Genomic DNA, 13,353 nt, shown 5'->3' with positions numbered 1-13,353 from the left:
TGCAGCTGTCAGTTCGTCAGGAATATGGAAAAAGGATACATAAAACCGATGAAAATGTTCTATATAAATTTATGGAGTTGTAAGTTTTTACTGGTCTCTTAATGAATGACAGGTGACCTTATAGGAGCTGCAGAAAGCTGCTAGTTGCTGAGATAAAGGTCTTTGGGAAGTTTTGGTGATTCGTTTCTGATGGCTGTGTTGTCCGGTGTCGTGTGAGCCACAGATCAGGCTTAACGTCTCCCTTTGTGTCTCTCAGTGGGAGACGGGAGCACGTGTCCTCTACCCCCTCACTGGAAAGTCAGTTGTTATAACTTCAACCAGCAGGCACTTTTATGGACCCTTGAACCAGTCCGCTGACCACTATTTTATTTTAAGTTGTAAGATATTATAGTTTGCGCCCTCTTGCTTTCAGCACCATCTCATGTTTCTGTTAAAATTGAAAGTAATGGATTTGTACTGTGTGTGTGTGTGTGTGTGTGTGTGTGTATATGTGTGTGTGTGTGTGTGTGTGTTTGTGTGCATGCATATTAAAAATTAAATAAAAATGCTAAATTAATTTGTGTTGGGACAACATAAATTAAGTAAACTTATTAGATTATTTACAAATTTAAGTGGATTAAACATAAAATGATTTATTGTTTTAGCTCATTTGAAATAAGTAGTTTGAACAAACAGCTAACATCATTATTACAGCGCACATAAAGTAGGAAAAAAATTATTTAGGCCTTATTTGTAACTTATTGTAAAATTATTCAGTTATTTTATTACTTTTAAAGATGCACATGACCTGTCTAGTCATCTCAACTTACATCAACTCAACATTAATCAATATTAAGTTAAACTTTGCATAACTTAAAACAAAACATTCAGTTGAAACCTGATTAACTTATTACAATATGTTAAATCAGTATAAAATTATTTGTTGTCTTGACGTTAATTAAATGAGGTTTTATAGTTAACTAAAACTTGATGCTTGAAATACTGAAACATTTCAGTTGCCAGAGGTATTTCTGATTTAAGCTTAAATTTATGTGCTAAAATAATATATAAATATTTTAGTATGTTTCCAAAACAAAATATTATCATCATACACCGTGTTCAAATTAGTTATTATGCCCTTACTTTATATTATTTTTATATAGTTGCATTAGAGTTTATTATTGAATATTCATATGACTGTACTTTATGGACTACTATGGTGTGACCAATGTTTACACTTAAACATGGTAATATCACTCCATCATGTTCTAAATAGACTATTACATTACAATATATACTTTGATAGGCATGTATAATATATTGTAATAAGATTGAACAATACATCTGTTGAGCATTGATTGTGTGTATCCACAATAGTCACATAGTCAGGATCGCAGGAACTATTAATCACAAAAAAAATTGAAACAAATCAACAGACAATGCCCATTTTCACAACAGAATGCTAACGAAAGACAGACTAAATTATATATATATATATATATATATATATATATATATATATATATATATATACATACATAAAATAAATATAATAAATTAATAATAGGAATAATAATGATACGTAAATAAATGAACAAAATGAGTATATATAAAGATAAAATTATAATAAAATAAAACACATAAATTCAATTATGCCATACCATAACTCAAAATACAGCTTTGAAGAAACATCATTAAAATCCAAGTAACTTAATGAAAAGCCTCAGTGGACGTATGAATGACACAGTTCAGGAATTCTAAGGAAAAATTTTCCTAATAATATTGTGCCACCCTTTGCTAGGATAGTGGTTTGTTACTGATCCAGTTTATCAGTATTTTTCCTGGCAGCAAACGCTAAAATGTCAAATAAGCGATTAATGAATTTTTCAGACAAATGTCCAACCGGGAGACCTAAAATCAAAGACAATGTAGCTGAGGTCCAAGCATACGGCTCATAAAAGTAACAACTTTTGACCAATAAGCTCTAATAAATATCTTTTTATAATTATTTATATAATGATGACCATGCTATTTTACATTTGATTGTTCCATTTATGCACTTGAATACTCCACAGAAAACCATAACACGCTGTTTATTTGACTTTACTTTTGCTCTGCAAAAAAAAAAATCATCTTAGTCAATCTAAATATGTCAAATATATGAAATATTTACAAAAGAGCTATTAATATTCAAATCATCTGGTGAAATTATATTCATATCGCAATATATATCGCAGCAAAACAAAATATCGCAATGTCATATTTTTCCAATATCATGCAGCCCTATATTGCACAGCATTAATATGTATTATGTACTACAGTATTTACATGATGCACTCTAAGGTGTGTTGTTGAATACTGTTGTGTTACTCTAGTAATACCAAAACCCTAGTAATTGCCCAAAACAAAGAATATTGTAGTATTTCATTGCATAAGACATTACCACACATTACCACACACAAATCAACAAATTTGAGCATTAAAACATGATGGCATTGCATTTCAATGTGGACATTTGAATGAAAGCTATAATTTTGCCAATCCTTAATACAAGTGGGTTTGTGTGTGTGTGTGTGTGTGTGTGTGTGTGTTTGTGTGTGTGTGTGTGTGTGTGTGTGTGTGTGTGTGTGTGTGTGTGTGTGTGTGTGTGTGTGTGTGTGTGTGTGTGTGTGTGTGTGTGTGTGTGTGTGTCGTAGTTTCCTCCAGCTATTTAGGGAAAAAAAAGCATGTATGTTTGTTCGTACAATAGCATTTTACCATAATCAGCTTTGAACCATAATTTGATGTAAGGCTATTAGTCTATTTACTCAGTGTGATTTAACACTCTTGTACATTATAAAAAATGTACCTGGCTTCCGTCATTAAAGGACGTACCCTTTGTTTCACAATAGAAATAGCTGCCAAGTGTGTCTGAAGATTTGTAGAATGTGCTCAAATTATTACAAATTCTAAAATAAAAATAAATATTTGGTGCCCTGAAGCTGTATTTAATGATCAGCAGTATAAATGCCAGGGCTGGTTCAGTGGGATTATGTTTCATAATCATCTTTGGTGTGTCGCTGTTTATACAGTTGCACTTTAGTCTAAAAACAATGAATGTGTTATATAATTTTGGCATGCTTGCTTTGCTGTAATAAAGAGTAAAAAGACATTTTTTACATTGTTTGTCATGTTTTTAGCTTATTGTCATTCTGGGTTTGGCAAAGTTACGCTTGGTGCTTTATTACATTATTGTTCCTCATTCTCAATCGTTGTTCTTTCGCTCTCATTTCCAGATTTGTTTACAAGATAAAGTGTTTTACGTTAATAGATTATAGTCACTTTATTGATTTTGTTCCAGATATACATGTTCAATAAATAATACAATTAATATTTACATTTGGACTAAAATGTACAGGTTAGTTAAAACATTTCATAGAAATATATTGTCATTAACTTGGATAGAGATGCATTTCTCTTCCGTCTAAATGTGGATGTGCCCTAAACTTTAAATAGAACATTTTGAATTTGTATCATTTGGACAAAATTATAATAATAAAAGAATAACTCTGAAATAAAATAACCAATATTTAAATTGTAATTTTATTATATTTTACTTTAATCCAAAACCACAAAAAGAGGTTTTGTCCAAGTTTCCTAAAGTCACAGCATTATTTGTTTTGGATGGAAACACACATACACACACTAATACAAACACGCACACACTACACACACACTAACACGCACACACACACACACACACACACACACACACACACACACACACACATTAAAACACACAAACAGAAACACACACATACAAACACACAGACACACAAACACACATAGACATAGAAACACATAAACAGAAACACACACACAAAGAAACACACAAACACAGACAAAGAAACAAAAACTAACACGCAGACATAGAAACACATAAACAGAAACACACACACACACACAAACACAGACATAGAAACACACAAACATAAACACACACCACACACACAGACATCGAAACACACTAACAGAAACACACACACATACAAACACACACACACACACACACACACACACACACACACACACACAGACACAAGCACAGATATAGAAACACAGAAACACATTTTTGATTTTGGAAATCATTTTGGCACCCGACATGAATTTTAATATAACTTATAAACTTGCAATCCTAAAGGTGACAATCTCTTAAACAAACAAAGCTGTCTAGAAGCGCACGCACGCACACACAAACACACACACACACACACACACACACACACACACACACACATTACAAACATTTTTAAATCTAAACCAAATTCAAATTTTTAAACACAAATTTATAACATATATCATTAGAAAAAAAAATAATAATAAAAAAAAATAAACAGTAGTCCGTTGTCATTTATTGGGCAAATAATCAATAACTGCCCAGCACATTCAACTTTCGTCAGAGTTTGGCCATCTGAATAATGCACATTTAAAACATAATAATAATGTAGCATTCGACAATTTTTTCTAGGCTCTTTTGTAAAAAAAAGAAAGAAAAGAAAAAAGAAAAAAAAGTACATTTTGAAAGTTCATGGATAGCAAAAATATCCTAATTAGTATTCAAATTTATTTTAATATGGGCTGATTTTGGTGCTTCAAAACTTTTACATTTCTTTCCTTCAAGAATAAGCTTTACGATTCAGAATAAAAATTGGGCTACTTCTAGTGAGTTGACATCACTTTCATCATATGGCATGTTTTCTTGCACAGCTTCATGTTGGATTCATCTGAAGCCTTCTTTGATTGGTTATTTTTTTACAACTTACGATGGCACAGCAGTCAAAATAAGACAAATGAGCTCATATGTGGGGCAAATTCTGCACCTTTTATCAGCCAAACCCCCCTGGCTATGGGCCTGATGTACAAATCTATCAAGCAAACAACTGGTATAGCACTTGTGCAGCCATCTTTATGGGAGCTTACCATTGACATATTTATATTTATACAAACACTATATTGTATGCCACTACCCCTAAACTCAACCATCCCAGGGGACATTTGGTTCCCACAACATATCGAATACAATGTACACACATTTTTTTTGTTGGAGCCCTACTTGCTTTTTTTTAATTGTCACACTTGAACTCTATTATAACAAATTCACTTGCAATCCTTGACGTGAACAATACACAAATAAAGACAATAATAATTTTACACACCATTTCAAACATAAACTGTCACACTTTACAGTAAGGTTTCATTAGTTAAAGTATTTACTGTACAAACTAAGTATTTTAGAGCATTTATTAATCATAGTTCAGTATTTACTAATGCATTATTAACATCCAAATACATGCTTGTTAACATTAGTTGGTGCACTGGTAGGAAATAACTTTATTTTCATTAACTAACGTTAACTAAAATGAACAAATACTGTAATAAATGTATTGATCATTGTTTGTTCATGTTAGTAAATGCATTAGTTAACATTAAATAATCCAACCTAATTGTAAAGTGTTATCACATAAACCAAATCCTGAAGCTCTTTTTTTTAAATTGATTATATGTCAGGCATAACCACTTGCTATCCTTAACACCACTTGCAATCAACTGTCACCCCTGGCCAGGTGCACAAAAACTGTCCTTACAGTCACACACTCATATCATTGCATGTTTAAACCAGATTCTGGAGCAAGACTTTACTACGACAAATCCACTTAAAATCCTAAAGCTGAACACCATTGGCCATGTGCACACAAACACACACTTGGTCTCAATGTACAACAATGGCATCGCAATTGTGCGTGTCGTTTTGTGGGCGGGTTTGATCTGTGTGAGTCACATCTGTGCCTGCTCAGGGCAGTGTAACCGCATTGAGACGAAAGGAAACAACCCATTCATACGGGTGAAGTGACAGGTGTAAATGTGTGCAGACGTGCCTGTTTATGTGCTAAAGGTGAGGCTGTACTGATGTTCAGCACGTGGGCTTCAGATCATGATGTCTTCGCTGCCATTTTTTTTATTCTGTGTTAACATTTTTTGTTCTAAAATGCAGACAAAGGCTGTTTGTAAGTGTGGAGAATTGAATGCGTTTGTGGGATAAATGAAACACAGGCGTTTTCATTCATTCTTTTTCTCATTCACCAGGAAGATGTGACGTTACATTTATCACATGACTGACTGACGTCTGAAAAAAGCGAAAGGGACATTTGTAAACCGCCTCTGTGTGAGAGTTTGGCGAACCGTCTGAAGATAGTTGTTGGTTTCTAGAAAGAGTTTTTTTGCTGCTGCATTTTGGAAATTAATTTGTAAATCTCTCCCATATGAAGTCACTGCTCCCTTGAATACATGATGAAGTTGAACAGTTTATTTATTGTGAAGTTTTGATATCTTTGATAGATATGATGCTTAAATTAAAACAGTTTTCATTTTTGTTATAGTGCTCACAGTTTAAGAGATGCTGATTTGGTTATCTTCAACATGTTCATTTTCACGTTTTCTGATTGATAAGGGTGGTGTTTTGCATGATACTGTACGTCACCTACTCCCATTTAAAAAGAAATTACATTTGGTGTATTATTTTAGGAAGAAATATGCTAGAACCTACTGTGCTAGGGAAATCATAGATTAAATATTTGATTATACATTATATTATTGATTATACAGTTAAAATAAGAATTATTAAACACCCTTTGAATTTGTTTTCTTTTTTAAAAATATTTTCCATTTGATGTTTAACAGAGCAAGGAAATTTTCACAGTATGTTTGATAATATTTTTTCTTCTAGAGAAAGTCTTATTTGCTTTATTTCAGCTTAATTTTTTAAACACAATTTTAAGCTCAAAATTATTAGCTCCTTTATTCTATATATTTTTTTAGATATTTTTAAATTGTTCTGTCTACAGAACAAAGCATCGTTATACAATAACTTGCATAATTACCCTAACCTGCTTAGTTAAACTAATTAACCTAGTTAAGTCTTTACATGTCACTTTAAGCTGTATAAAAGTGTCTTGAAAAATATCTAGTCAAATATTATTTACTTACTGTTATGATGGCAAAGATAAAATAAATCAGTTGTTAGAAATGAGTTATTTTGTTTAGAAATGTGTTGAAAAAAATCTACTATTCGTTAAGCGGAAATTGAAGGAAAAAATAAACAGGGGGGCTAATAACTCTGACTTCAACTGTATATAAAGATATACTGATGAGAGAGGTGAGCCCCCCTAAAATGGAAATCCTAAAATCGCCCCTGTTAAATAGTTAAAAAAATTGAACTACATTCAGCTTTTTGTTGCATTTAAATTCATAACTCAGACTCAGAGTAACTTTTTCCTCTATAATTCATTCATTCATCCATTTTCTTGTCGGCTTAGTCCCTTTATTAATCCGGGGTCCACACAGCCAAATGAACCGCCAACTTATCCAGCAAGTTTTTACGCAGCGGATACCCTTCCAGCCGCAACCCATCTCTGGGAAACATTCACACACACATTCACACACACACACTCATACACTACGGACAATTTAGCCTACCCAATTCACCTGTACCACATGTCTTTGGACTGTGGGGAAAACCAGAGCACCCGGAGGCAGGGAGAACATGCAAACGCCAACTGAGCCGAGGTTTGAACCAGCAACCCAGCGACCTTCTTGCTGTGAGGCGACAGCACTCCCTACTGCGCCACTGCCTCGCCCCTCTATAATTGTAATACATTATTTTGAATTTGACATGGAAGTAATAGCTGTATTTCTGAAGCAATTAAAATGAAATTGAGATACTTGTGTGGAAAACCTTGTTTAGATGCATTAATAATTAGCAATTACTCAAATAATGCTTAATAATATTTTAAATAAATTCTTAATTTTAATTTTTTCCAATTTCCAATGTCATTTGCAGACCATTGTCTCATAAACACTCAAAAATATAGACTTATTATGGAGTACTACTATTAAAAAAACTATTATAAAAAAGGTAATTTTATTTTAGCTGCTGCTATAAAAAAGAAAAAACTAAACTAAAATGAACAAAAAATAAGAATTAAACCTACCTCAAACTATTATTAAAAACTGCGATAGCTCTTTATTGTTCTGAATAACTGGTCGTTTTGTTCATGATGAGGCCAATAAATGATGAATGGCAAAAGCATTGGTGTTTGCGCCACTTGATGTCTTCTTGCGCGGGACACTCCCTTCCCTCTTGACAGATCTAAACAAATTAGGGCATAAATGGTTGGGCTTTTAATTGTCTCGAAATCTTTCGATCAGCATTTGTCATCAGCGTTGTATGCGAGACCATATGTGTCTGCAACCGGTCAGTCAATGCACATTGTTTCTTTTTGAATAACCATAATAGTCATATTAATTGTTTGAGGCCCGTCTCCTCTCCTTGATAACCTCACCTCATTGTCCTTGGGCCGGACAGTGTGTGTGTGTGTGTGTGTGTGTGTGTGTGTGTGTGTGTGTGTGTGTGTGTGTGTGTGTGTGTGTGTGTGTGTGTGTGTGTGTGTGTGTGTGTGTGTGTGTGTGTGTGTCGGTGGCACTGCAGTGGGTGGAGGAGCTAGAAATGAGCTCATGTGGTTGAAAATCCCACATTGATAAATCATGGACTAACCCCTACGCACACACACAGACACACACACACACACACACACACACTCAGCCACCCATTATTTGAAACCTATGGATGCTGTCTCAGGCACCAAACACACACATACACACTGTCCAGATTGCAAAGCGAACATTCCCCGTTAGTGGCGATTGATCACTCAGTGCAAAGCGATTTGGGTGATGTTTCCTACATGGACAGTGTAAAAATGAGTTCAGCAGAAGCTTTGTGGGTGCACAGATGACCTCACTGATAGTCTACAGTACGTCTGCTATAAAGACTAGGCTGAAGGGTGTATGAACACAACATAATGGAGTCATTACAAATTGATTTGGAAAAACTTGTATTGTTATGTTGAGGTTGTTTTTGGTATGGTTAAATGATTTGATTTAAGAAATGATAACTAATGTAATTTTTCTTTATTTTATTTCACATTTACATATTTTAAGTGTTTATGTAATGTGTGATGTGTGTATGTGTTTGTGTGTTATGTGCAAATATATGTAGATACAGACAGGGCTGGGCAATAATAGTTCATTTATTCGTTCATTTTCTTTTTGGCTTAGTCCCTTTATTAATCCGAGGTCGCCACAGCGGAATCAACCGCCATCTTATCCAGCACATGTTTTACGTAGCGGATGCCCTTCCAGCTGCAACCCATCTCTGGGAAACATCCATACAAACTCATACACTATAGACAATTTAGCCTACCCAATTCACCTGTTCCACATGTCTTTGGACTGTGGGGGAATCCGGAGCACACGGAGGAAACCCACGCTAACTCCACACAGAAACGCTGGCAATAAATGTAATCTTGATAATTATTTTCCATATTGAACGATGACGATATATATTTCGTTATCAATTGTCAATGCTTCCAGAATCAAAAGTCCCCCTACAATGACTTAAGCCACAAAAATTAGAAGGTCCATTAAATGGCATAACATTTTGGTCGATAAATTTTCAGTGGCTGAAAATTCAGTACGTCTCTAATATTAACACACTTTTAGATTCCCATTGTTGCACATTTCTGCTCTGTGATTGGCTCTTAGATCGATATTGAATAAAAAAAGTCCAGAGCTTGTCACTGTTATTGACTCAAATTTTATCGCGATTCGAGATAATAACATTTAAATTGTATCGTCTTAGATATAGACATACTATATACAGTGCTTAGCATAAATGAGTACATTAGTCTTTTGTAAATGAATATTTCTATTAATTTCTCAGTGAATATAGCCAATATCTTTTGGTGTATTTAAGCATAACAGTTTTATTAAACTGTAAAATGGTATTAAAATAACAGTTTGATCACTGAACATCATTGTGTATAGAAAGATAATACACTTTTATTCAAATGAGTTATTGCAAAACAAATTACAAACTACAAAAATACCTTTTAGATTTCTCTTTATTTTTTCTGGCCTTGCCACTGGCTAATCTAATGTACATTATATACACAAATGTAATATTAAAGCATCTGATAAAATATGCTATATACGTATATAATAGATTTTCACAACAACAGAAAAAGTGTATATTGATATTTGTGAGTAATATTTCTCTCTCCAACACAAACACTTGAATTAGATGAATTTAATGGTCGATGTTGATCTTCAGGAGAGGATAAGGAGCATTTGCACACATACATAGATGGATAGATGCCATTGTCATAGTTCAAATTGAAAACATTGAACACATGATTAAAATTGAAGTAGCTGTTGAACACGCAATATTCAGTTGAAAGATGAATGTATGATTTTAAGCAAATGGGATTGACTGATGATAAATATATACATTTAGCATCTTTTTTGTCAATTTTAAAACAGTTTATTAGTACTATAAAAGAGCTTAGAATCACAAAGAGGCGACAATCAATAGAACGTTCCATTGCAACAGCAGCACCCAGCAACAGCCCTGCGATTCCGCCATTTTGGAGTGAAGGCGATCTGATTGCTGTTGCGATGGCAAACAGCTGCTTTGTTTTTTATTTATTTATTTATTTAAAAAGCGCATTAAAGCTGAGATACAACCTGAAAGACAACAATACAACACTTCATCAGCACTTTTCATAGTATATTTTACAGACTTATAATATGCTGTTGTTCTAAAGGAATTTACATACCAAAATGGCCACTGCGTGACACGAGCGGCATCTAGTGGCTGTTTCCCAAATCGCACTAGATTGTCGCCTCTTAGTGATTCTATGCTCTTTGGTACTATTACAGAAATTGTCAAATTAACATTGTTAACACTGCATAAAGTGATAAACATTTGTATTCAGTTAAAATACACTAATATTGATTTTTACAATTCCACAAAAAAAATATTTTAATGGTTTAATTGAATATATATTTGTTTGTTTGTTTGTTTCATAGTACAAGACATATGGTGGAAATGGGACAAGTCTTTTTCAAACCTGGGTTTCAGCAATTCTTATGTTCAGCCAGATACTCCGCTGCTGACATCGAATAATATTTTCCACTTGAACAAAACAGGTATGTTATGTATGTTTGTTGGGTTTTACATTGACTTGATATCCTGTTTGTGTGTGCTAGGTTGTAAATTAACAAGGGCTTGAGGTAAAAAAGGACACCAACATTAACGTAAATGCCTTACAATTTCAGGATATGGTGGCAAATAATGCTCTTTTGTGGTTCAGTTTAATCGGTAATAGCAGTCATGACTCCAATCTGAAACTAATAATTAAAGAAATTAATTTAAAAAAAGTATTCAGGTGTTACATTTAGTAGACATTTACTCAACATCATTTTAATTAATTTAAAAAAAGAAATGTTTCATGGATTTTGGCCATTCATTTAACCTACAATGATGTTTTGGGGGTTATGAATCCTTTTATAAATGCAAATTCTTGAAACTAAACCATTACTGTCTACAAAAGCATGATTTTGTGAAAACGGTGACATCATACATAATTTAGCATATTTTGTGACTTCGCCATCCACTGGATTGAAATGCATCAATTATTATTTTAGTGTTTAAAAAGATACAGGAAAAAACATTTCTACTTTTAGTTGTTTCTTTAATGTATTGATTTATGACACATCGCAATCAATCAGATGTCTTTCTGTTGAGCTCATGAACTGCTGTGGCCAATCAGAAGCATTTAGGGTCGTCAGAAAACACCTTGATTTTTCTTCAGTTTGCACATTCACTCGCTGCACTCTCACATACAAAGTGCTGACGCGATACACATAAGAAATTTATTTGATCATGTAGACATATTTAGTGTGTATAGAGATACAGGATTTCCTGTAGTCAGGATAGTCAAACACTAAACTGTTTAATAAGTGTTCTGTTAATCAATGGTAAAAATCTGTATTACAATATTAATAATATTACAGCCCTGCCGTTTCATTAGTGCACGTTTTATGATTATTTAATTAATAGACATCATGAAATATGTTATTTACAGTATGAACATTAGCATTGGTAGAGTATTCTGATTATTATAACTAATGGTTAAATTGAAATACTTTTGTTCAAAAAGGTAATGATTCGTACTCGTCAAGTAATTGCTTCAGACTGTTTTTATATTTACATTCTACGGGTGATACAAAAACACAAACGTTTCGGCACAACGCCTTCCTCAGTGTGTGACACAATCCTCTTTCTCTACCCTTTCATCCCATAATTAATCACATTGCGTCATTGGTTAGACGGCCACTCTATGATCAAAAATCTCATTTTTATTTCATTATTCCATGATTAAGCACATAAGGACTATTTACCGTCATATTTAAAACATTATTTCACAAAAAGATAGCATATCAATTATTCGCATTTGCTTATGTGCACATCAATACAATGAAAATCCGACAGTCCAAAATATTAAAAAGACATTTGACAGTCACTCGATGATTAAGTACAATCTTACCTTCATCTCAACACACATAACCACACAAGAAATATTTACCCTACCTTCAAAAACATTATTTCACAAGTAAAATAGCATATTTACATTAATACAATGAAATTCCGACAGTCCTAAACATTAAGAAATACATTTGTGATATTGTGTTAATTATCTAGATGGCTACTCTATGATTACCAAGTCAATATATCATAATCAACCACACGAGAAATACCTTTACTGTACCTTCAAAAACATTATTTTACAGGAAAATAGCATATCAATTTTCATCATTCACTTATGCATGTCTACGTCAATACAGTGAAATTCCGACAGTCCAAAAACATTTAAAAAATAATTTCATCTTATTATTTGTGTCACTACAATTTCAAAATCCATGATTCATAATATTATAGCTAAACAACAAACTGTTAAAGAAACACTTAAAGGTCCAACTCCTCATTCATTTCTCTTGATGTAAGTGATTTTAATTTATGAATCCAGAACGCTTCTCTTTGTAATAATATTTTATTTAGGTTACCTCTTCTATGTGACTCAGACACTTCTTCGATTCCTATGCATTCTAGTTGTTTAACGTCATGTAAGTTATGTCTTGTCGTCGTATACTTGATTTATGTTCGCTAATTCGTAACTTAAACTGGTTTGAAGACTTACCTAAGTCTATTTTTGGCACGGATAATTTAACATGTAGACTACATTACGATTGGAGCAGGTAATACATGTTTTTATTTTAATACTGTAAAGAAGAATGTAAAAATAAAAACAGTACTAAGCAATTACTTGATGAGTGCAAATCATTACCTTTTTGAGCAATAGTATTTACAAGATTAAGGCACCAAAAAAGTTTCTTTAAAAACAGCGAGCGCGCAGGGCAAACTTCATTACTCTAGATTGA

At 33.2% G+C, this 13,353-nt stretch overlaps 1 long non-coding RNA gene across 7 annotated transcripts in view; it reads left to right on the top strand.

Moving 5' to 3' along the window:
• The window catches only part of LOC137496591 (uncharacterized), a 102,371-nt gene that overhangs the window by 16,201 nt on the left and 72,817 nt on the right, over positions 1 to 13,353 (top strand). For all 7 annotated transcript variants that reach the window (XR_012386383.1, XR_012386387.1, XR_012386388.1 and 4 more), the window contains one exon: positions 10,942 to 11,061. This is a non-coding gene — a long non-coding RNA (uncharacterized lncRNA). The remainder of the gene's footprint in view (positions 1 to 10,941; positions 11,062 to 13,353) is intronic.

The sequence above is a fragment of the Danio rerio genome, chromosome 10, assembly GCF_049306965.1.
Source record: "Danio rerio strain Tuebingen ecotype United States chromosome 10, GRCz12tu, whole genome shotgun sequence".
Lineage (NCBI taxonomy): Eukaryota > Metazoa > Chordata > Actinopteri > Cypriniformes > Danionidae > Danio > Danio rerio.
The sequence above is the reverse complement of the archived record's forward strand: the minus strand, read 5'-3'. Positions and strand labels throughout refer to the sequence as shown.